At 45.9% G+C, this 23,335-nt stretch overlaps 1 protein-coding gene across 3 annotated transcripts in view; it reads right to left on the bottom strand.

The window, feature by feature from the left end:
• ZC3H3 (zinc finger CCCH-type containing 3) overlaps nucleotides 1–23,335 on the bottom strand; it is a 186,705-nt gene that overhangs the window by 59,132 nt on the left and 104,238 nt on the right. The gene's annotated exons all lie outside the window — the stretch shown is intronic.

A 23,335-nucleotide genomic window follows, 5' to 3' on the forward strand; every position in this document is an offset into this window, starting at 1 on the left:
GATCAAGTGCACTTACAGGAAGTTTGCAGATGACAGCAAGTTACGGGGGAGCGTTGATCTGCTGGAGGGCAGGAGGCTCTGCAGAGGGATCTGGGCAGGTTGGACCTATGGGCCAAGGCCAGTTGTACGAGGTTCAACAAGGCTCAGTGCCAGGTCCCGCACCTGGGGCACAACAGCCCCCCCCAGCGCTACGGGCTCGGGACAGAGCGGCTGGGAAGCTGCCCAGTGGGAAAGGCCCTGGGGGTGCTGGCTGACAGCCGGCTGGGCAGGAGCCAGCAGTGTGCCCAGGTGGCCAAGAAGGCCAGTAGCACCCTGGCTTGTACCAGAAACAGTGGCCAGCAGGACCAGGGCAGTGATCATCACCCTGTACTTCGCACTGGTGAGGCCACACCTTGAATCCTGGGTTCAGTTTTGGGCCCCTCACTGCAAAAAAATATTGAGATGCTGGAGCATGTCCAGAGATGGGCAACGGGGCTGGGGAAGGGGCTGGAGCACAAGTCTGATGAGGGGTGGCTGGGGGAGCTGGGAGTGTTTAGCCTGGAGAAAAGGAGGCTCGGGGGGACCTTATGACTCTCTACAACTGCCTGACAGCAGGCTGTAGGCAGGTGGGGCTCAGTCTCTTCTCCCAGGTAACAAGCAACAGGACAAGAGAAAATGGCCTCAAGTTGTGCCAGGGGAGGTTTAGATTGGATGCTAGGACGACTTTCTTCACTGAAAGGGTATCAAGCATTGGAACAGGCTGCCCAGGGAAGCGGTGGAATCACCATCCCTGGAAGTGTTCAGAAAACATGTAGATGTGGTGCTTAGGGACATGGCTTAGTGGTGGACTTGGCAGTCCTGAGCTAATGGTTGGACCTGGTGATCTTAAATCTAAGTGATGATCCAACCTAAATGATTCTATGTTCCTATAAAATCTGGCTCTTGCAAGCGTTTTGCTACATCCCTGAAGGGGACGAGTCACCCGAGACCACTGTCACCCACCATTTAGCAGATGCTGGAACCCAAGCAGGGTTAAGCAGATGGGGAGGCACTGGGGACCTTCACCCCCCCCCATCTCTCCCCCACATCCACAAACCCTGTAGCGAGGTAGCGGGATGGCGATCGGTCATGAGCTGCAATCCAGTTAGTGTTGCTCGTAAGATTATTCTGAACAATCAGTAAGCTCTGAAGTGACACCCTAGGGACAAATATGTCTCAGGGGGGCTCATGTGCCACCAAAAAACCTTCCAGTTCATGACCCAGTATCTTCTGCATCATCCCAACTCCCTCCCAGCCCATGCGGAGCTACCCAGCTCATTTTTGTACATATGCTGTTATACAAACAGAGCCGTTGCAGCCAAATCAAATCTCCTCAAATATCAGTCGTCTTCCTCATTTAGCACTAATCCAAACAGTAATTTGTTTATGCAAATTAGAGCTCTAATTTTGTATTAGTCCAAACTATGCTCATAATGCTATTAGCAGAACGTATATAAACCGCGCATTACTGGAGAATATCTGTAAATTAAGATCCCGCTATCCTATCAGCAGAATGCAAACCCCGGAGAGCATTACCTTTAAATGAACATGTGCTGCAAAGAAAAAGAGAACTGTAAAATGTAATAGTTACATTTCTTAATGCTTAGCGTGACAGCCTATTCATTTCATCGGGCTGTTGCCACTGGCTACCGAGCTTGGAGAATTGCTGCCTGATTTTTGTGGAGAGGATGGGGATTGCATAAAGAAGCTGCTGCCCTGCTTCCAGGTTCCCCAGGGCTTGGTCCTCATGAAACTGCTCCAGAGAGGAGCATCATGTCTTAATTTTTACAAAACCAGGTTACTTGCAATGAGCCGTAGCGGTGGCATTGTTGTGTAAAGGTACCAATGGCAGGAAGGACATGAGGGCCACACATGGACCACCCAGCAAACCTTTGCAAGTCCAAGGTTGCAGCCAGCACTGGCTGCAGGACATGGAGAATGGTCTCTAATGCATCCAATAAAAATGATATCAAGTACCTAATGACCAGCAGGGTGAGGGAGGGGATTCTGCCCCTCTGCTCCGCTCTGGGGAGACCCCCATGGAGCACTGCGCCCAGCTCGGGGGTCCCCAGCACAAGCCAGGCAGGGACCTGCTGGAGCGGGGCCGGGGGAGGGCCACGGAGCTGGTCCGAGGGCTGGAAGCCCTCTGCTGCGGAGAAAGGCTGGGAGAGCTGGGGGGGCTCAGCCCGGAGCAGAGGAGGCTGCGGGGAGACCTCATAGTGGATTTTCAATATATAAAGAGGGCTTATAAGAAAGATGGGGACAGACTTTTTATTAGGGTCTGTAACAATAGGACAAGGGGGAATGGTTTTAACTAAAACAGGGTAGATTCATACTAGATTTAAGGAAGACATTTTTTACACTGAGGGTAGTGAGACACTGGAGCAGGTTGCCCAGAGCAGCTGTGGATGCCCCACCCCTGAAAACATTCAAGGCCAGGCTGGATGGGGCTCTGGGCAACCTGCTCTAGTGGAAGATGTCCCTGCCCATGGCAGGGGGGTTGGACTAGATGGCCTTTGAATGTACCTTCCAACCCAAGCCATTTGGTAAATCTAATAAAGGTGTCATAATATAGCAAAGCACCGCCACAGCTGTGACAAGACAACTCAGCTCAGCTTCAGCTCTCCTCCTCCTCTTCCTCCTGGTGATACAGCTCTGGGAGGTCACCAGGATGCTCCATGCCACCATACATGGCGACTGCAGTGCTGCTGGCTTTTGGGCTCCTGTTTTGCCTGGCACTGAGCTGTAAGCATCAGTCCCTTCAAGGAAGTTCTGTAAAGTCTTCAGAAAACACAGCTGGAAAAAAGCCTTCTGAAAGCTTCCAGGTCTGTGGGACAGAAACAGCCAGAGCTGCTGATTGCAATGGACAGTCAGAATTACAGTCAGGGATGGAGCACTTGCTGAGAGAGAGCTGGCTGCATCTATAATCCCCCAATACATGCAGCATCAGGGGAACAGCTAGTGACCAGAGATGCATTTGCTTTGATTTCAACACAGAAAACACAGCAGAACATGTAGAAAACATTACCAAAAGCTGAAATATGAGGCCTGGATATAACTTCATATATATGTGTGTGTGTGTGTGTGTGTGTGTGTGCATGCACACATAAATATTATAAATATATATTGTATAATAAATATATAATTATACATATAAACCTATAGATGTAGTGGAATACTCTATATATTATCTCTTGATAATATATATAGACATATATACAAACATGTATATATATATATAAATATACATAGTATTGAATATACATACTGAATATGTATTGAAATATATTCTCTATACATTATATATAATAATATACAGAGATACCTTTCGACATAAATCTCTATATTATTACCTATCAATTATCTCTAGATATGATTAAATATATACACTGAATACATATATGGATTTATATATATTCAATAATACCTAGAGATATTCAATATATATTCAATAATATCTAGAGATAATTGATAGAGATACAAGGCCCAGCTACTACTGCCATTTAAAGTATTTTATATTATTCAGATATTATTGAATAGATATATTGAATAGCTATTGAATTATATATATTCAGGACTATCTGGAGATAATAGATATATTCTTTTACATATAATACATATTTAATGTTTTCTTCCAGTCTGTCAGAGGGGAGGGAAGAAGACCCAGGCTCAGCCACACAGCCAGGGCATGGAGGGGAGGGTGTCCAAAGCCCCAGCTCCACCGGCAGCAAAAACTTGTTCCTGCCCTAAACACAAAGTTTCCAAGCAAAGCCCTTCTGTCTCCTCTGCATTTGACAGAGACATAGCATTGTGTGTGTGTATATATGCTCACACATACATAAATATATATGTAACAATAGACATAGAGATATCTATAGAGAGATCTATAGATATATACTCTATAGATATCTATAAATATCTATATATACACACTATATCTGTATCTACATCTATAAATATATACTATATATAAAAATATTTATAGAAAACTATCTATAGCCTGTGTTGATAGACATATACCTTATGTATCTATAAATTATATAAAATTATAGACATACATAAACTATACCGATATATAGACATATATCTAAGTTATTTATAAAACTATATACAATATATCTATATATTTATAGAGAGATTACATCTATAGATCTCTCTATACATATTGTATAGTTAATATATAATCTATATAAAAATTTATTTGATATAGATTGAAATATATATCCTCTAGAGGTATCTATATGGACATATATCTGTGTCTCTATCATATGTCTATATTGACATCTCGGTACCTATATATGAATCTATATATCTATAGATATCATGTATAGTTAATATATCAATGTATATAGAAAGTAAGATTTTATATATACCTAATAATATAGATTATATTATTGTATAGACATACACACACATATATGAGAAATGCTATCCAGGTCTCATCTCTCGAGATATCCCAATCCTAAAAACCACGGCGCACCAAAGCTACACCAACAACACGCTCCAGAGAAGCATCTTTTCCTGCTGCTGCCTGGATTTCAGTTCTCCTTGCATATCCAGCCCCAGCCTGGGCTTCACACACCCCAAATCCACCCCATTTCTCCAGGCATGGGCACACCTTCCTGAGCAGGGGTTTCTGCTTCAGAGAACTGCTCCTACCCGCAGTGCACTTTCTTGGAAAATCATCAGTGGACTTTTTTTTAAAAAAAAAAAAAAGGGGGGAGGGGGGGGGGAACGAACATGTTACATGATGTCTGTAACATCAACATCGTGCACAGCCCCAGGCGCTACTCATGCTGGCTGAGCCTAAACAGCACTGGTTTACGCACCAGTTTAAGAGCCTGGCTGGTTGAATCACCCAGATCCTCAGGATATTTATTTTCTTGCTTTGCTGCACTCACTCAACCCACTGAAGTGGTTGCACACTCTGGCGCTCCTTGTTCGAAAGTCACCATTTATCAAGAGTTATTACCCAGTGGCATCTGACCCCTGGTATGTGAGTAGAGAGCAAGCAGGTAGCAGCTGCCGAGCAAATAGCAACAGCTGCAGATTATAAAACATTTTATACTTTTATAAAGCAGTATTAAAAAGAAAAAGCCGGTATAAAAGGAACAGAGCAGCGATGTGCACAGCAGCACACTCTCCTTCCTGGCAGTCCTTAGGGATGGTCAGGCCCCAAATACAAGGAACTACTGGTGTCACGTCTCCCGTTAGGGATGTTCCCACTGGGATTTTTCAAGAATTATGGCACAAAGCACTGAAAAGGATCACACCTGCAAAAAGAGTGGGGTTGAACCTCCTCCAATTTGTAGTCATTGCATTTTTGAGAGAGAAAAATGACCATCTTAGGTGGCCTCCAAGCAAAGCTTCTGCAGAACATCTGCTCAGGCCCAAGTGCTACTGGACTGAAGTCTCATCTAGGGACTCAATTTGAGCTCACTGGAGTCCTGACCATCTCTATTTCCATATTCCAGGTGGTGGAAGTGTCCAAGTAGGGATGTCCTCAGCACCCCTTAGCCTCCACGAAGGCTCTACAACCAGCCCAGCTCCTCACCTGGAAACTCTCCTACCTAAAAAGTCAATGGGGGTTATCCCCACTGCGGGGTGGGAAGAACCCCAACAACCCACCTTAAACACCTTCCCAGGGCACTTTGCTATTTCTATTTGTATTTATTCCCCTTTAACTCCAGAGGTCTCCTCCTCTGCCCTTCACCCCCCAGAAACTGGAGGTGCAATTTTGCAGAGCAGTAAGCCCAGGGGATGCAGACAGGGGCTGGTAGGACCCCCTGCCCACACATGTTCACACCATTGTGGGGAGTCCCGATGCAAACACAACAGGAGAGGAGATGCTGCGCACCGGGAAATGCTGGTGATGCTTCGCGGGGGGATTTTGGCAGCTGAACACATGCATTGGGTTGAGCTTTGCCCACATCTGTTATTTATAGAGTATTATTTATTACTTTATTTATTAAATTTATGTATACTATAGGAGCTGTAAGAGATTTAAAATTGAAGGTAAAACATGTTTTATATCAAAAAATCACAGTGGAACCTGAGCTCATAAAGAAGAGCAGGAGGGGGGAACTTCATTCGTAGGAAACCTCTGTTTTCCTCTTAAGCCAAGCTGTTGTTCCCAAGTGGTTGCGTAGCCCCAACACACCCACTGTGCGTCCTCCTCCCTCTCAGTGACTTGTAACCCGGCATTGGCCGGGAAAAGCCACCAGCAAGGAGGGCGAGGGGAAGGATGGCTGTAACAGAGGGCATGGAGCTGCGCCAAACGCCCAGTCGCTTTTCATTGGCAGCGGTGTCACAGCTCTCTGTTGAATTGTTACCCTAATGGAAAGGACGGCCTTTGGAAATGAACTGTATTGAAAAAAAGAGGATAAAATTAATGAGATAATAGCCAGGCCAAGGACCTGAAGAATACGCCGGCCCCTCGACATCAGGGGCTTGTAATTCCCTTTCTGCTGCACAAGCCTGCGGATCTAAAGAGTCCTCCTGTCCGTCCAGAAGGCCCGCTCCGGCAGGAAATTTCATTAACGCTGGAAAATAGGAAAGGTATTAAGCGTGGATAATGAAGGCCAGAGTGTGAACAGTGCCTTAAGATAGTCTTCTTTCTAGCCTTTGTAATGGGAGGCATGAACTTTCCCTTCAAATCCATTTCTAATCCATTTGAAATACTACAGCAAATTATCTTCCCTTCAGCCCGAAAGCGGCCAGCCAATTTACTCCGAATAGAAGTGACAATGCTACAGAATTTATCGCCATAACCTTGACTACACAAGGTTGAGGGTTGTCTTTCCCCCACCCCCGGGGTGGACAGGGGAAGAAAAATTTTTAATGAAAAGGGGGAAGAGGAATGCTATAAAAATGTTTAAAAACAGTGTCGTAGCTGTTGGAGGTCCAACACCAATACCAGGGCCAAGCGTGACGGGAAGATCAAAGTCTTGTGCTAAAAATGTTACAGAGGGAGGACCTGGGCTAATAAAACACTCTGCAGGTTGGGGTCTGGGGTCTTCCTCTGCATCCCTTGACACAGTAGCAAGCTTGCCTGAGTCTGGTGCTTCATAGATGCTCAGGTTGACCAAGTCTAACTTTTCTTATTCTCCCATGATTAAACATCAAGCTGCTGTGTCCTTCATTGAATCATTTAGGTAGGAAAAGACCTTTACGATCATTAAGTCCAACCATTAACCCAGCACTGCACAGTCACCCACTAAACCATGTCCCTAAGCACCACATCTACATGTCTTCTAAATATCTTCAAGGATGGTCACTAAACCTCTTCCCTGGGCAGCCTGTTCCAATGCTTGGCCACCCTTTCCATCTGGGAAGAAATTTTTTCTCATATCCAATCTAAACCTCCCCTGGCGCAACTTGAGGCCATTTCCTCTTGTCCTATTGCTTGTTACATGGGAGAGGAGACCAACCCCACCTGCCTACAACCTCCTGTCAGGCAGTTGTAGAGAGAGAGAGGGTGTCCTCTGAGCCTCCTTTTCTCCAGGCTAAACATCGCCAGTTCCCTCAGCCACTCTTGATCAGACTTGTGCTCCAGCCCCTTCCCCAGCCCCACTGCCTATCTCTGGACAAGCTCCAGCATCTCAATATTTTTTTGCAGTGAGGGGCCCAAAACTGAAACCAGGATTCGAGGTTTGGCCTCACTAGTGCGAAGTACAGGGGGACAGTCATTGCCCTGGTCCTCCTGGCCACACCGTTTCTGATAGAAAATTTCCTCCAGACTTCTCTGCTTGACTGATTTCTCATCACTTGGGAACTAGAAATGCTGGGTCTTTCCTCTAGCCTTTTCTCCAAGACCAGCTTCTCATCACTTGGGAAATGGAAATGTTTCTTCCAGGAGACTGGTAAACTCAAAGCAAAAACTGGACCAAGAGGGAGAAAAAGGCTCAGCAAGACAATGTGGAGTCAACAGTCAGCTGACGTCTAGCTCAACGTGCCTTCCGTGCCTCCAAACACAGCGAAGCTGCTCAGAATGGAAGAAGACCACTGAAACTTCAGCCAGGAGCCAGCAAGTGACACTACCAAAATGCAATCCCTCTTAAATTGATCTATGAAAAGCAAAAACAATAAAAGGGAGATTTCCAAGCCAACATGGAAGGTCTCTCCTTAGCAACAAGGATGACTCACCTGAGCATGCAGCAACACCTGTAGGAGATGCTCAGATACTACACTGCCGTACTGCGCACACGAGTGTGCACTCAACGCACAGACCATCTGATCCAAAAAACCCACACAAACACCTCCATAAATGCATCTACAGTATCTGATGTATATAAATTAAACACAAAACTGAGAGCAGAGCAAGAGCATCCCAATGGCATTTCAGCCAGCTGAAACGGAGAGGATTTCTTGGCGCTGACGGCAATACAAATGGCTCTTAAAGGATGGTTTTCTTTTACTACTAGATATCTTCTTTAGGCTTAGCTTTTTTTTTTTTTTTTTTTTTTTTTAAGTAATCCTTACATAGTAAGAAATCATATTTGCATGCTGGCATTTGATTCCCGAGGAAAGAGAGGATCATAACCCGGGCAACGGTTTTGGACAGCAACAGGGAGTGGCGAGGCAGGAGGGACCTCATCCACTCCAAGCCTCCCAGATGGCAATGCAAAATCCTCATTTGGGAGAAACATTAAAAAAAAAAACCCAAACCCACACTATCCTTGTTCCCTAGCATGCAGCATAACAAAACACACGATTTAGGCTTAAAAGTGCTCCTCAAACTTATCAGCGATCCCCCGAGTTGCTGCACCAGTTTCCCTTGGAAGCTGCTCCAATCTCCCATAACATGTCTATCCCCACCCACCAGCTGCCTGAGGACACCAAATCAGCAGAAAAAAAGCAAGTAACTCCACTAAAATATTTGGTTTACGGAATTTATATCAACATTATTGCTTTCTTCTTAAAAAAATAAAAGGTCGAATCTCAAATAAACTCTTTCTATTTTAAGACTTGATTTATTTAAAGAACCTGATTTGGATTATTCAAATAATTCAGCTCACTGACTATGATATTCAAGGTTAAAAAAGTGATCAGAAATTGAAAAATAGAAAAGCACGTGTCTTCTTCCAATATACAAACATAAATACAGGGGTTCCATTGGTTTTAAATACACAGTGACCAGCTATCATCTGTTAATTTATCCATACACATTTCTCTACTTTAACACTTAGTTCTAATTATGAAACAAACACTTTCAAAAACTATTTTAATTTGGTTCAATTGAATGTGAATTTCCATTCAAATGCAGCTTAACGTTAATCTCAAGGAAAAAAAATAATCCAGCACAGATCTCATTTACCATTTTCAAAACCTGGGAAAAAATTATGAACCTCCTAAGTACCTATTAAGCTACCTAATTGCCTAAATAAAGATGTACCTACCTAATAAATCCTCCTGACTTGTGAAAGAAAAACTGTTGCAGGTATATTATAATAGTTATCAACCAACAAGAATAAAGGTTCCTCCAGAAAAACAGCTGGTAAATAAAGATGAAGAACTAGACCTGATGATTGAAATCAACAGTTTCCATCTTCTGGATCTAAATTCTAATTAACCCCAGCAATTAAATCACAGTGAGCTGCAACAGTGCCATGTGGCCACATGCGTGTGAAGGGCTGAAATAATGGTGATGGGATCGCTCACTTGGTGGGCAGTGATGATGTATGATGGTGATACAGTGGAAGAGCAGATGACCAGCCACCATGACACAGTCAGTTTGTACCATTTTTGGCAAGACTCAGATGGTGACCTCCCTCAGCAGCCCCAGCGGCGTGGGCCACTCTCCTCCCCTGGCCACAAGCATCCTTCCATTTGCCATGCTCATCACTGTAGAAGCTGTAACACCAACAGCAAAGGCAGCAGAACTATTGGCAAACAATACAAACTGCCTTTGAAATGTTTAATATTTTCTCCATCTGTTTAAAAGCTTTCAGCCTCTCCTGCACGCTGTTGCCAATGCTATTATCAAAGCTATCTAAATGGATTTCTTCTTCACAGTTCAAGCCATTACTTCATCCTGTAATCAAAACCATCGCAGTTGCATTTCCGTGTACACGTTGTGTAAGAAACATAGGATTATACGTGCCATGCAGGGCTGTTGAGGGTTTTTTTGTGGTTTCCCCCAATTTCCACATCCCATAGGCATGACACCTCTTCCCAATCCTTGCACAGGCTGGAGAAGTTATCTCCTCAAATAATTACACACAGAAAGATCCAGGTATGAAAATAACATCCCAGTCTTCTTGCAGTGCTTTACTCAAAGGGCTCTAAAAGTTACAGCCAACCCTGTGATAAATCATAGAATCATAGAATGGTTTGGGTTGGAAGGGACCTTTAAAGATCATCTAGAGCACCCCCATGCACTCCATGGACAGAGACATCTCTCACTAGATCAGTTTGCTCAAAGCCCCATGCAAACTGACTTTGAACACTTCCAATGATGAAGCATTCACAACTTCTCTGGCCAACCTGGTCCAGTGTCTTTGTAAGACTTCAATCTTTTCCAGTTGCTCACTCAAAATGACATTAAGATCACAGCAACATCAATCCTCATTGCAAGACCAGGCCATGGGAGGACAATGGCATTTCTGAGCTAGCTGCAGGAGTGTGAGCACTGGGGCAGAAACGACAACATCCAATGCTTCAAACATTACAAGGTTTGAGAAAGGAGATGGGACTCCTCTGGGAAAGGTCCAGGCTTGATGGCTCAGCAAGGGGGAATTACATTGATGGTGAACCCCAAAACAGCTAATGCAAGCTTGACACCCCGAGGCTATGGCCACAGGGTACCTCTATGCCCGCCTTTGAGCAGGCAGCTCTGTAAGTGTTTTGGGGCAAAGCCAAGCCCTGAAGCCCCCATCCCCAGGAGCCAGTCAGTAACCATCCCAGATGAGAGCAGGTAGAGATCCAGGTAGAGATGATGGTTTGAACCAAGGAAGCCTTTGATGTGGGCTAGTAACAGCTGACAGAAAGGAAGAACAGCAGAAATTATTTGGGGTTCCTGTCCTGTTTCTAGGATCAGCCTGCTTTTCCCCAGTTTTTCTCATCCTTTTCTCTGGACCCTTTTCCTCCTTTGAAGCTGAAGAACCAGAAAAAGGATGAGATCCATGCAGAGTCCTCGTGTACAAGATGCAGGACCTATCTCCATAAGCTACATCTTTGCATTTTGACAGGTGAGATTTGACAAGTCTCCACAGGCCTCCAGCTTGTCACCCCACTGTCAGGGTCACCCTACAGTGCAGGCTGAGAAGCCAGTGCACAGTCAAACCCATGAGCTCACCCCACAGATGGTCTGGGGACAGTCGTGGAGCCTGAAGAGCAGCCAAAGGAGGCTCCCTCTACAGCCACCCCAAAACAACCTCCAGTAGCCAGCGGCAGTTCCCTCTGGGCTGTGAGACTCATTCAACACCCCACAATTTTGACCATGGCTTTAACTACATGAGCTTTTTGCTCCGTGCAAGACCCACATTAGTCTTTCCTTACCACCCACACAGCTCAGAAGAGTCAGAGGCAGAAATGTCCCCAGTGTCATAAATCCTGCTCCAAGCCGGGGATTAAAACCAGAAACATTAAGCTTGTAAAAAGGTCTAATTAAGCCTGCAGAAAAAGATACAGTTTGGGCTACACATGGTTCATAAGCAAGCCAAGACCCACCTCAGGTCTTCCTTTCCCTAAGAGTCCCAACCAGGAGCATGAGACAGGGAAGCACTGTGCTGTCCTCACACAAGGGGCTTCATTGCCCAAACATCGCAAATGAGTGACTTTCATGGAATCACAGAGTGGTTTGGGTTGGCAGGGACTTTTAAAGATCATCTAGTTCCAACCCCCCTGACATGGGCAGGGACACCTTCCATTAGAGAAATTTGCTCAAAGCCCCGTCCAGCCTGGCCTTGAACACTCCCAGGGATGGGGCATCCACAGCTTCTCTGGACAACCTGCTCCGGTGTCTCACCACTCTCATTGTAAAGAATTTCTTCCTTATGTCCAATCTAAATCTATCCTCTTTCAGTTCAAAAACATTGCCCTTTGTCCTGTCACTACATGCCCTTCCAAAAAGTTTCTCTCCGCCTTTCCTATAAGCCCCCTTCAGGTACTGGCAGGCTGCTGTAAGGTCTCTCCGGAGCCTTCTCTTCTCCAGGCTGAACAACGCCAACTCTCCCAGCCTGTCTCCATAGGAGAGGTGCTCCAGCCCTCTGATCACCTTCGTGGCTTCCTCTGGACCTGCTCCAACAGGTTCATGTCCTTCTTACATTGCGGACTCCAGAGCGGGATGCAGTGCTCCAGGTGGGGGTCTCACCAGAGCTGAGCAGAGGGGCAGAATCCCCTCCCTTGACCTGCCGGCCACACTGCTTTGGATGCAGCTCAGGATATAATTGCAAGCACACATTGCCGGGTCATGTCCAATTCTTCATTCACCAGCACCCCCAAGTCCTTCTCCCCAGGGCTGCTCTCAAGCCACCCATCCTCAGCCTGTACTGATACTGGGGATTGACCTGACCCAGGTGCAGGACCTTGCACTTGGCCTCATTGAACTTCATGAGGTCCACACTGGCCACTCCTTAAGCCTGTCAATGGCTCTCTCATTGCCAGCTCTTCCCTCTAGTGTATCATTATTTCTTCCCACTGGATTTATTGCCATTTCTTTCTTGAAGGCATTTCAGGCCCATGCTGGCATTCCCTTTCATTTTTCAGTTGCCTCTAAAAGTCACCAAGAAGGCTTCACACTGCACTTGGCAGCCCTGCAGCACTGGGCTCACAGTCTCAGTCGCTTGTCAAGGGTGAATCCATGTGCCAGGGAAAGCACTTAAATTTGGCCAAGACCATACAAAACACAGAGGAGATACAGTTACCACCTCAAGGAGCTTACAATAGTGTTACAGAGGAGAGTTCTTCTCCCTGCCCCAAACCACTTCACTTTGCTAAATCACTGCTACTGTTTGCAACTCCATTCATTCCTGAGAAAGAGATGAAGAGCCTGGCCACAAAACCAGCTCCACATGATATGCATGAATAATGGTGGAAAGCATCTGGCTTGTGGCCTGCTGCACTGAAGCCCTGGCATAGCCAAGCAGGGAGGGCAGGGATGGATCAGCCCCTTTCAGAGCAGCTCACCAGTTGGGACTATCCAGAGGGTGGTCTGGAGAGCACTGAAAGTGGTGCCAGCACACAGCCTGTTTCACCTACGGTAGACTTTAAAAGTCTCTTTTTCGTCCCAGTGGACTGTGTCCTGCTTCCTTTTTTGTACATCTAGTTATCCAAATTATTTGGTGTTCCATCACTCCTCTGGGTAGGCAGTGTGGTGGGATGCTCATTCAGAAGAGGGTGAAAGTGGGGAGTCACAGCATGGGGAAGGACAGCAAAAGTCCTCATGAGAAGGTTTCCTCCTGTAGCTTCATTTGAGCTACACACCGGACAGCAGTGAGCATGCAAGATATGAGAGCCCAGGACCAGGAGCAGGTAACAGGCATGGCCATCTTCTTTTGCAAACATCTTCCTGTAAGCGCAAGAGATGAAGTTGTCTATAAACTAGATTAAACCCAGGGGACAAAAGTGGGACTTTAATAAACACAGGCCAAATGTTTTCTACTTAATTAACCAAGGAAACCAAACGAGAGCATCCCACATCCTTGCCATCAACCCCTGATGGCTTTCAGAGACTGGTGGGAGACACTGCAAGGGAGCACACAAAACCAAAGGCAAGTGGGTTTGTGCTTTCAGGGTTTTAAGCCCCAGACCCTGAAAGTGATACATTCACCCAGGGCCTATTGGAGCTGCAGGCTGCAAAAAACCCTTTTAGATTCACAAAGTCAAAGCACCAAGAGCCTTCCTGGACAGCACAGCACACTGTGAACTAACACAGATACCTCAAAATCACCAATACTAGCACACCACCGAAATTAAGCCAAAATGATTTGCATAGATTTCACACAAAGGAAGAAATGCAACACAGGCTGGGTTTCAAGTAGCTTAGGATGTCCCCTCTCCATTTAAATAGATTTAAAAATCCCAGCTTCAATTGAATTGGTCCAATTGTTTGTGTAGCCCAACCTCAGATGTGTGATTTAGCAACAAGTCATACCCAACAGTAGGGTAAGCCTTACCTGATGTCTCACCCCCTTTTGCAGGGAAGATCAAAGAAAGGAGTTGGTAAGTTGAGCACCAATGTCCACCCTGAGGCTGTATCTGCTTACAGTATCAGTTGTTGGTCAACAACAGCCAAAGAACAGAGGAGAGGTTCATGGCTTAAGCAACAACAAATTGAAAAAAGCAAATAATCTTTAATGTCCCATGGCGTGTTCAGCCTTCCTACGACTGCCCTTTCCTCTCCCACACCTTCATCTTCAACCATTACACAAGACAGCATGTCAGCAGGCTAGCTACCATGTCTGCAATCTTCCTGCTGGTATTCCTGCTCCTGGCAGTGTCACACACAGCCTGAACTGTGTGTTCAGGCAATTTATGGTAAAGTTACAAACCTGCCTATAAGATGGGTCCTTTTACATTTACAAATGTTTCAAAAATCTTGCAGGACAATTTTATCCAGCAGCACTCCCCTTCCCAAGTCTGCCAGTCTGGGAGATATCCCAAGTCTGCCAGTCTGGGAGATAGGTTTACAGACTGGGAAGGATTAGTTAATTAGTACCATTTTTTTGTTTCCCAATGCAAATAAGGGGTAGTAGGCTATATAAAGGCTCAGGGCACTGCATCTGCTCCAGTCTCCATGTTTGCCATTTCTCCATCCTCCCAGCTCCGATGATTAGCAATATTTAGTTTTATTTTTTCTCTTCTCAAGCTAGAAAGAGATGTATAGCATAAACAAGCTCACAACTGAAGGGTGGAATGGGATAGCAAGATGAGAGGAAGAAAACCCCATTGATAACAGTGAGAATTATGATGGAAAGTGGTCCAAGCACAACAGCTTATCACCCTGACCAAACGCAGGAGACCACCAGATGAGGGGATGTTAGAAGAAGGTCAGCTAATGACACTGGAAAGGGCCAGTGAGTGCCTCGCCCAGAGGTGATGAGATATTTCAGAAACTATACAGGATATTGTGACTAGCAGTTCAGAGGAGGTGATTCTCCCCCTCTACTCTGCTCTCATGAGACTGGAGTATTGTGTTCAGCTCTGGGGGCCCCAGCATAAGAAGGCCATGGACCTGCTCAAGTAAGTCCAGAGGACGGCCATGAAGACGATCAAGGAGGTGGAGCACCTCCCCTTTTAGGACAAGCTGAGACAGTTGAGATTGTTTAGCCTAGAGAAGAGAAGGCTCCAGGTAGACCCTATAGCAGCTATCCTGTATCTAAAGGGGGCCTACAGGAAACATGGGGAGGGATTCTTGATTACAGAGTGTAGTGATAGGAGAGGGGGTAACGGTTTGAAACTAAAAGAGGCGGGGTTCAGACTAGATATTAGGACATTCTTTGCTGTGAGGGTGGTGAGACACTGGAGCAGGTTGTCCAGAGAAGGCATGGATGCCCCATCCCTGGAAGCGTTCAAGGCCAGGGCTTTTGAGCAAGCTGGTCTGGTGGATGGTGTCCCTGCCTGTGGCAAGGGGGTTGGAACTAGATGATATTTAAAAGTCCCTTACAACCCAAGCCACCTGATGATTCTACAACATCACCTGGCCACTGACCCAACACAAGTGGAGTGGCTCACAGCTGATCCATGGAGGAAACACTGCTCCCCCTGGTAGTTTCCTGACTCACAGAACTGTTACAGTCAGAGGGGATCACTGTAGACAGATGTTGACGGTTTAATTATCTGGGGATTAACAGAGTTTTCCTGTTAAAACTTGCAAGTTTTGCTAATGCCACAAGTTTAATGGGCATCTTCTTTCCTAACATAACTGAAATTGTGTAACCAGATGCTGGTGACAGAGGGACAAACAAAAAAGCCATCAGGTGATACAGGCATAGAACTAATTTAAGATCATAACTGTTACCAGAAGCATTGAAACACCTGTCCCTAAATCAAGGTTAAATAAGATTTCTCTGGTGTGCTGGGGTTGTCCTGGCCTTAGCACAACAGTGAATTTCATCTATATTGTGCAAACACAACTGTCTCCACTCCAGAATAATTTTACCTCCATGCATGCTACTGCATCAGCAGATTTACTGAGTGCTATGGCTCTTCCCATCCCAACACAAGGACAGGGAGAAGGGAGAGAGGATTGTCCATTCCTTCCCTTGGGGCTTTTTGGCACAAGGATGTGCCTTGCTAAGATCACCGCGCCAAAAGTGGGGGCGCGGGGAGGATCTCCATCCAGCAGCACTACAGGAATGCAGGCATATATTTGAATTAAGCAGTCTTTCAAAATCATTTTTGGCCTCTCCTATGAATCTTATAATTTCTGAGACCTCCGAAGCAGCAGAAACTGACCAAAGCCACCCTAATGTGCTGGCTGTCCCTCCACATCATGTGTCCCTGACAGATATTATGCCACCTCTCTTGCTTCTTGACATAAACCCAGACCTGCAACCCAGCCCCAGCACGGCTTTTCCTTCTGCGCTTTCTGCACACCCATCACATCAGTCTCACCCACGAGAAGGTGCCCAGTTCTGCCAGTTAAATGTATCTTTGCTGAGCTGCCAGTAGCACAGTATTACTCTCAGCAGGATGCCGCTTCTGCCTGTAATTAATGTTTCATCATCGTTCCTGAAAGCAAACAGCTGCTGCAGTCTCAATCACTCATCTTCTTGTGGCTCTCGCTTTCCTAATGGGTGGCTGGCACTACACTGGCCTCTTACTTTCTGTCTTCATCCACAACCTTCTCCCATGGTCAGCAACAGTTCGGTTTATTTTGCCACCTCATGACCAGAGGGTCTTGGCCAAGACAACGGCGTTCAGCCTGTTTGCCAGGATTTTAGTTTCACTGGGATTTCTACACATTGCTTCTGGCCAAGACTGTGTCTACTCCAATGGCTCAGTGGACTCCTCTGTTCAGGTAGGGACTAGGCAGGTTTTTGCTGAGGTCTCCTGCTCTGCTGGGTACTCTCTCTCGTTTCATTGCTCCCTCTGTCTCTGCACATGCCTTTCTTCACAACCCCCACAATACTGCCTATGTAATCCGTACCTTGAGGTCTCCCTTCATCCTACATCTTCCTGGCTGTTTCAGTTCCTTGTGCTTAGGGTCTTGCACCCCTCTTCTCCAGAGCTTCCAGGTGCTTAGATACCTCCTCCCCATCTTTCAGAAGTTTATTTTCTGACCAACCCCAGCCTAAAGCAGCTCTGCTCACTCCCAGTTCATCTGACAGCCCAACCTGAAAACACCTTGCTTGGCTCCCCTCCAGCGAGGGGTCTGATCCCACCCACAGAAAGATCTTCAGAAACATTTCAAAGTTACTCAAGTTCTGCAGCAAAGTTTGCACTACAAAAATGACTCCACTGCAGCACTGGCCTGGAGAAAAAACAAAGATCTGTTCTAGAAGACGTAATTGCCCACATGAAGCTGTTTCCAAGGTAGGTCAACTTTCAGCCTAAAACCCATGACAGCGTCCCATTAAACCGCTTAAGCTAAGATTCAGAATGGAAATGCTGACAACCCCTAATACACAGCTTTCCAACCCGCCGCTCTAATGCTGCAGCAGATCAGTAATTATAACAGGAAGACCGGGGACCATTGTCCCATTAATTAGATTCCTTTTACCCCCATTAGCTCAGATGATTGGACAAAGTTCATTACGGTTTAATTCTGATTAGCTGAAATGGATCTCTTTCAGCATACAAGACAGGCAGGTGTTACCGGCTTTAGCACCTAAGACGTGCTCCAGGCAGGCACCCACGCTGGCTGTGACACTGGGCAGCACCACATCCCACATCCACGTGGGACAGGATATTAATGCTTAATCCCTCCGAGGCAGCATCCTACCACCCTCAGTGATGGGCTCCAGGGCTCTCCACAATTAGAAGGAAAGCGAGGGTAGGTCACAGACCTCCTTCTGTCCCAGCACAGAAGATAGTCCTTCATCTGCTCATACCAGAGCTTAGCAAATTGTATTTCAGATCTCTGGATGTGCTCCAAGTGCAGCAATATTGCACCTTCCTGCTTGTTTTTCTAACACACAGATCTGTATGAAGCATTGTGCAAACACCAAGCACCATCCCTGCTCGGGTCGAAACACTGTGCATTTCCATACAGTGGGCGTTTCCTACATTGTGCATTACCGAGTAGATTGACAATCAAGTTCTAGCCATGCTGTGGAAAGCATAAGCTGAATTTGGAAATCCTAAACAACAGTCTCAACCCCCAAGGCTAATTGCTGAGGATCAAAACCATTTCGACACTGCATCCATGCATGACCCACAATGGCATGCCGGTGGCACTCCCTGCTAAGTCAGAGGTGGACAGAGCCACTGAAGGTGGACAGCACCTTCAGACTCAAAACAGCCTCAACTTCGAATATTTTCCAAAATAATCAGCCAGACATATAGCCAAATCCCACTTGTGGCTTCCCCTCCTGCTCGCTTTCCAAAAATACCTGGCCTAATTGCTTTTTCCAGAGATGGCTTCTTTTTAAATGCTCTTTTTCTCCTGCAGGAAATAGTAATAATACTAAGAAGAGCAAGAACAGCTGATATATTTTAATTAAAGCAAACTAATATCTCAGTCAGGCAGCAGGGCTCAATGGAAAACCATGTGCCAGGCACTGACTCAGCATGGAAGAGGTTAAAGAAGTTCAGCAGGCTGTGCTAAAGGGAATTATCTGCTGAGAAAACACCAGCCCCTGGCCAGCTCTGGAAAGCCGCGTGCCCACAGATATATGGGCTTTTACTAGGGATAGATATATATCCATGGCAATGCAAAACTAGTATTAAAATTAATTTACCTACTAAGATATAGAGAACAGTGCATAAGTGCCCCTTCTGATTTTTTTTTTCCATAGAGCCTTGGTTTTGCTGCCTTTATGTTACTAAGGAACAAGTAACAAATTCATGTTTCTACTGCAGGCTTATTTCTCTAAATTTAAAGCAGGCTAACTTTAAAGTCGTTACATATCCATGTATATGCCCCATATAGCAGCCTTTAGGCATCTTTTACAAGCTGACCCACAAAACAACTGGAGCAGCATTTTCAGCTTTGATTCCTTAGCATGAACTCTTGGCATTCCTGTAATCAAACGATCCAGGCAGTAAATATATTAATACAAGTGTTGTGTCTGCCTGGATAAGTATATATACTTATATATACACACATATATATTTTATAAACGTATACATGTATATTTTATAAATACATGTATATAAAGAATTTAGATCTACTTCCAAGTGAAAGAAAAAAAGGTCCAACACTTCTGAGAGCATCAGTATATAAGATACTCACCAGGCAGACACTTAAAGGAAGTCTGCTTGGACTCGGTATATATTGTAATGTATAAAAATGATTCAAAGGCACCCATCAAGGGGCAGTGTATTGGTTAGCAATACTAATTGCATTGCCTACATTACAAATGATATTGCTCCATTATTAAAGGGTCGGGACTATTTTATGTGCTCACATCTATTCAATTGGTATTTCGATCAATGGATGCATTACAAGCTTTCCCTTTAAGAGCCTAATAAACAACAAGATGGAAAGGAAAATTCGCCGTAAGATGACGCTTTAAAAAATCCATTTCAAGGGGAGCAATTGGGACTCTGTAAAGCAGGTTGCAACCAAACCAAAAGGCTGGAAATTAAGAAGTTGAGAAGGTCATGTTAGCCCTGCAGAGGAGGGCTTGGGGGTACTGGTGGATGAAGAACTGGACACGAGCTGCAATGTGTGCTCACAGCCCAGAAACCCAACCGGCTCCCGGGCTGCACCCCGAGCGGCATGGCCGGCAGGGCGAGGGAGGGGATTCTGCCCCTCTGCTCCGCTCTGGGGAGACCCCCCGGAGCACTGCGCCCAGCTCGGGGGTCCCCAGCACAAGCCAGGCAGGGACCTGCTGAAGCGGGGCCGGGGGAGGGACACGGAGCTGGTCTGAGGGCTGGAAGCCCTCTGCTGCAGAGAAAGGCTGGGAGAGCTGGGGGGGCTCAGCCCGGAGCAGAGGAGGCTGCGGGGAGACCTCATAGCGGCCTTTCGGTACTGAAAAGGAGCTGATAGAAATATGAGGATGGACTTTTTAGCAGGGCCTGTAGTGACAGAACAAGGGGCAACGGTTTTAAACTGAAAGAGCATAGGTTCAGATTGGACATAAGGAATACATGTTTTCCCACAAGAGTAGTGAGACACTGAACCATGTTGCTCAGAGAAGCTGTAGTTGCCCCATCCCTGGAAGTATTCAAGGTCAGGCTGGACAGGGCTTCGAGTGACCTGACCTAGTGGGAGATGTCCCTGCTTATCGCAGAGGGGTTGAACTATTTGAAGGGGTCTGAAGATTGCAAACTCAAACCATTTCATGATTCTACTATTCTCCCCAACACAGGACCATGCTTCAAACATAGCAGGGCAGATGTGAGACAGGGTATGGTCTCCACGCCATTAAAAAAACCAATTCTTGGAGTTCCCAACAATCATCCTGTGATCAGAAATGAGGCATAAATCTAAATATCTACTATATGTCTATCGGTATAGAGCAGCAGCTCACTGGCATGCGCTGGGCAAAATCCAACACAAGGGAAAGGCTTCACCAGCACCAAAAATCACAACGCTGGTTGAGCGAAGCACAGCAAATGCCAAGATGCCCTCCAGCACCTGCTGCCTCATACACCAAAGTGACCATAAGCCAGAGTCCAGCCCGTGCCTAGATTAATGTGGATGTTTCCTAGAGATTCCCCTACTTTGGGAAGTGCTGTTCCTTCCAGCTTTCACGGAAGCAATAAGGAAAAAGCATCTGTACATAACCATGTAACAGCATCTTGCTGACAACACTCAGCATCTCTACGTGCAAGCTTGCCATTTACAAACATACAGTCCCCTTATATCAGGCCAGAGAAATAGTAAAACCGATACCAATTAGTATGAAAATTGCCCCTTGGGCTCAGGATCCAGCTTTTAAAATCAATTGCTTTATGGCATCATCCCGAGCAAACCTCACTGTTAGGCTCAGAGGAGTTTCCAAGTGTTTCCACCAGCTCTGACATGGCTTTGCTTGTTAGAGCACTTAAAACAGACCTCCTGCAGAAAAAACACGGCTGCATGGCATGTTTCAGCCACACTGGTCATCTACCAGTCTGCTGGGGAACCTCATCCACACGGAGCTGTAAGCATGCTAAATCTCAGCACAGTGACAACTCCATAGGTGCCAAGACAGCCACATTGTTTCTGTGTGCCTCTTGTACCGATTTCTCAGGTACCTAAGAATAAAAGCACATACGTTGGTCATACAGGCAGCGCAGATGTTCAGCATGTGTCCAAGGTGTTTGGATGAGCTCCCACTGAAGCCGTCGCTCATGCACGGCTTCTAGATAAAGCCCCAGCAGCGAGAGCATCATCCAAACAGCCCAGAGATGCTCTTAATCAGGGACTGTGCAGTGATATCAGGAAAAGTGGGGTCCAGCCCAGAAGTGAAATGATGTGCCAAGTGTTTGTGGCATTTATTGGGAAATACAGGCTGTGAACCTACATGGCACATCAGTTCCTGATGCAGGATGCAGAGACATCTCTAATAAGGTCACTCTGTTATATAGGATTTTGAGGGCTCTGAGGTATAAAATCCATCGGTCCCCAATTTCAGCATATTGGCACTGCAAAGCGATGTGCGTGTGTTCAACATGTACACGAAGACCAAACACACTTACTGTTGCTCCCTCATTAAAACTAAATTAGCTGTCATCCTTTCCTGCACAGGACTCATACAGAGCTGTCTCCCTCTGCTGGCACCAGACTCAGAGCAGCTCACAACTCCAAACCAAAAAAAAATAATAATGGGGAAAACTTCCTAAATTAACCCAAAACTGGTGTTTAGCTCACAGCATTGACAGAACCCTCTACAAACGTGTTAAGGTGAGACATAACTCACACTTACGATCGCTTCCATGGCACCATCATTCCCCTCTCGACATCACCCCCTCTGTGCAAAGGTGGATAAAAAAGGATTTTAATGATGCTCTTACGGCACAAGTTCATAAGCAGGCAGGTACCAATTCAGCAACTCTAGCTCATTTTTCCACTCAGGATTTGGTCCTTGCAAGGATGCTCAGCTACCACCCCCATCCCAGGACTCCCAAGTATCTCCACTATTTTTACAGAAAAAACGAAAACCATCATCTTTCAAACCAAAGGTGGACCTAATGCCTGATAGAAAGGAAAAAGAAACAACCAAACAGATGTGATTCCAACTTTATAAAGTTCTGACACCAGCACAAATGGAAAAAGCAACAGCTGGAAGAGCTGAGATATTTTCGTACCTCACAGCATGCAAAGCTGGAGGGACGCCTTCCCTGGGTCTCACCAGGCCTTCCTGAAGAGCAGAAGTTGTGAAGGCCACCTTCTCCCAGAGTATCAGGGAAAACAAGTCCTCACAGCACTTACCTGAGCTGCTTTCCCTTGTTTTCACGGATGGGAAATAAAGTCACAGCTTTCCCCAGAACAGCCTGGGAATGATGGCACGGACACCCAAAAGCAAAGAGCTGAAGGATCTACAATGGGTTTCCCATGACCTGGGGGGACACCCACTTCACCCCAGGCAGATGCACAAAGCTGGTATCCTAACAAAGATTTCCCTCCACATCTTGCTTCCCCTTGCCCAGCCCAAAATAATCACGTTAAAATATATGTGATTAGAGGACCATAAAAGACCACATGGCCACAGCCAGGGCCAAGGAGGGAAGAAATGAAATGCATGATCGCAACAGCAGAGCAATTACCTCCCGGTCTGGATCCTTTCAAAATCAATATTAAGCCACTAAAACTGATTAGGCCAACTCCGGTGATACTCCTGAAGACATGGCAAAAACTGGGAAAGAGGTGGGGTTGGGGCATTGCTCCTCTCCCTGTCGCCAACAGAGACAACCACAACTTGTCCCCAGTGAGAGACAACACTGGCACGACCGCATGCCACCAGTGGCGCAAGGGTCCGGGGGAGGAAAGAAAGCAGAGCCTGAAGAAGAAGACAGAGAGATGGCTATAATTTATACTCTCCTGCCTATACTTTATGGCTTTCTTAATTCGGCTCCTGCTACTATTAATGTAGTTAATGTTGAGATTATATCTATTTTCTGGCGTCAGGCAGTGATTTATTCAAGCCATTTTTCCGGTGCCGGCTCCCACGCTGTTAAATCAAGCGACTTGCCAATTAAGTGCTGACTGGGGAAGTGGATGCAATCTTAACAGATATCTAACCGCAAATTAAACCGGGTGTTTCTTATGTGTTGTGGTGTG

This window comes from Falco rusticolus, chromosome 3, assembly GCF_015220075.1.
Source record: "Falco rusticolus isolate bFalRus1 chromosome 3, bFalRus1.pri, whole genome shotgun sequence".
Classification (NCBI taxonomy): domain Eukaryota; kingdom Metazoa; phylum Chordata; class Aves; order Falconiformes; family Falconidae; genus Falco; species Falco rusticolus.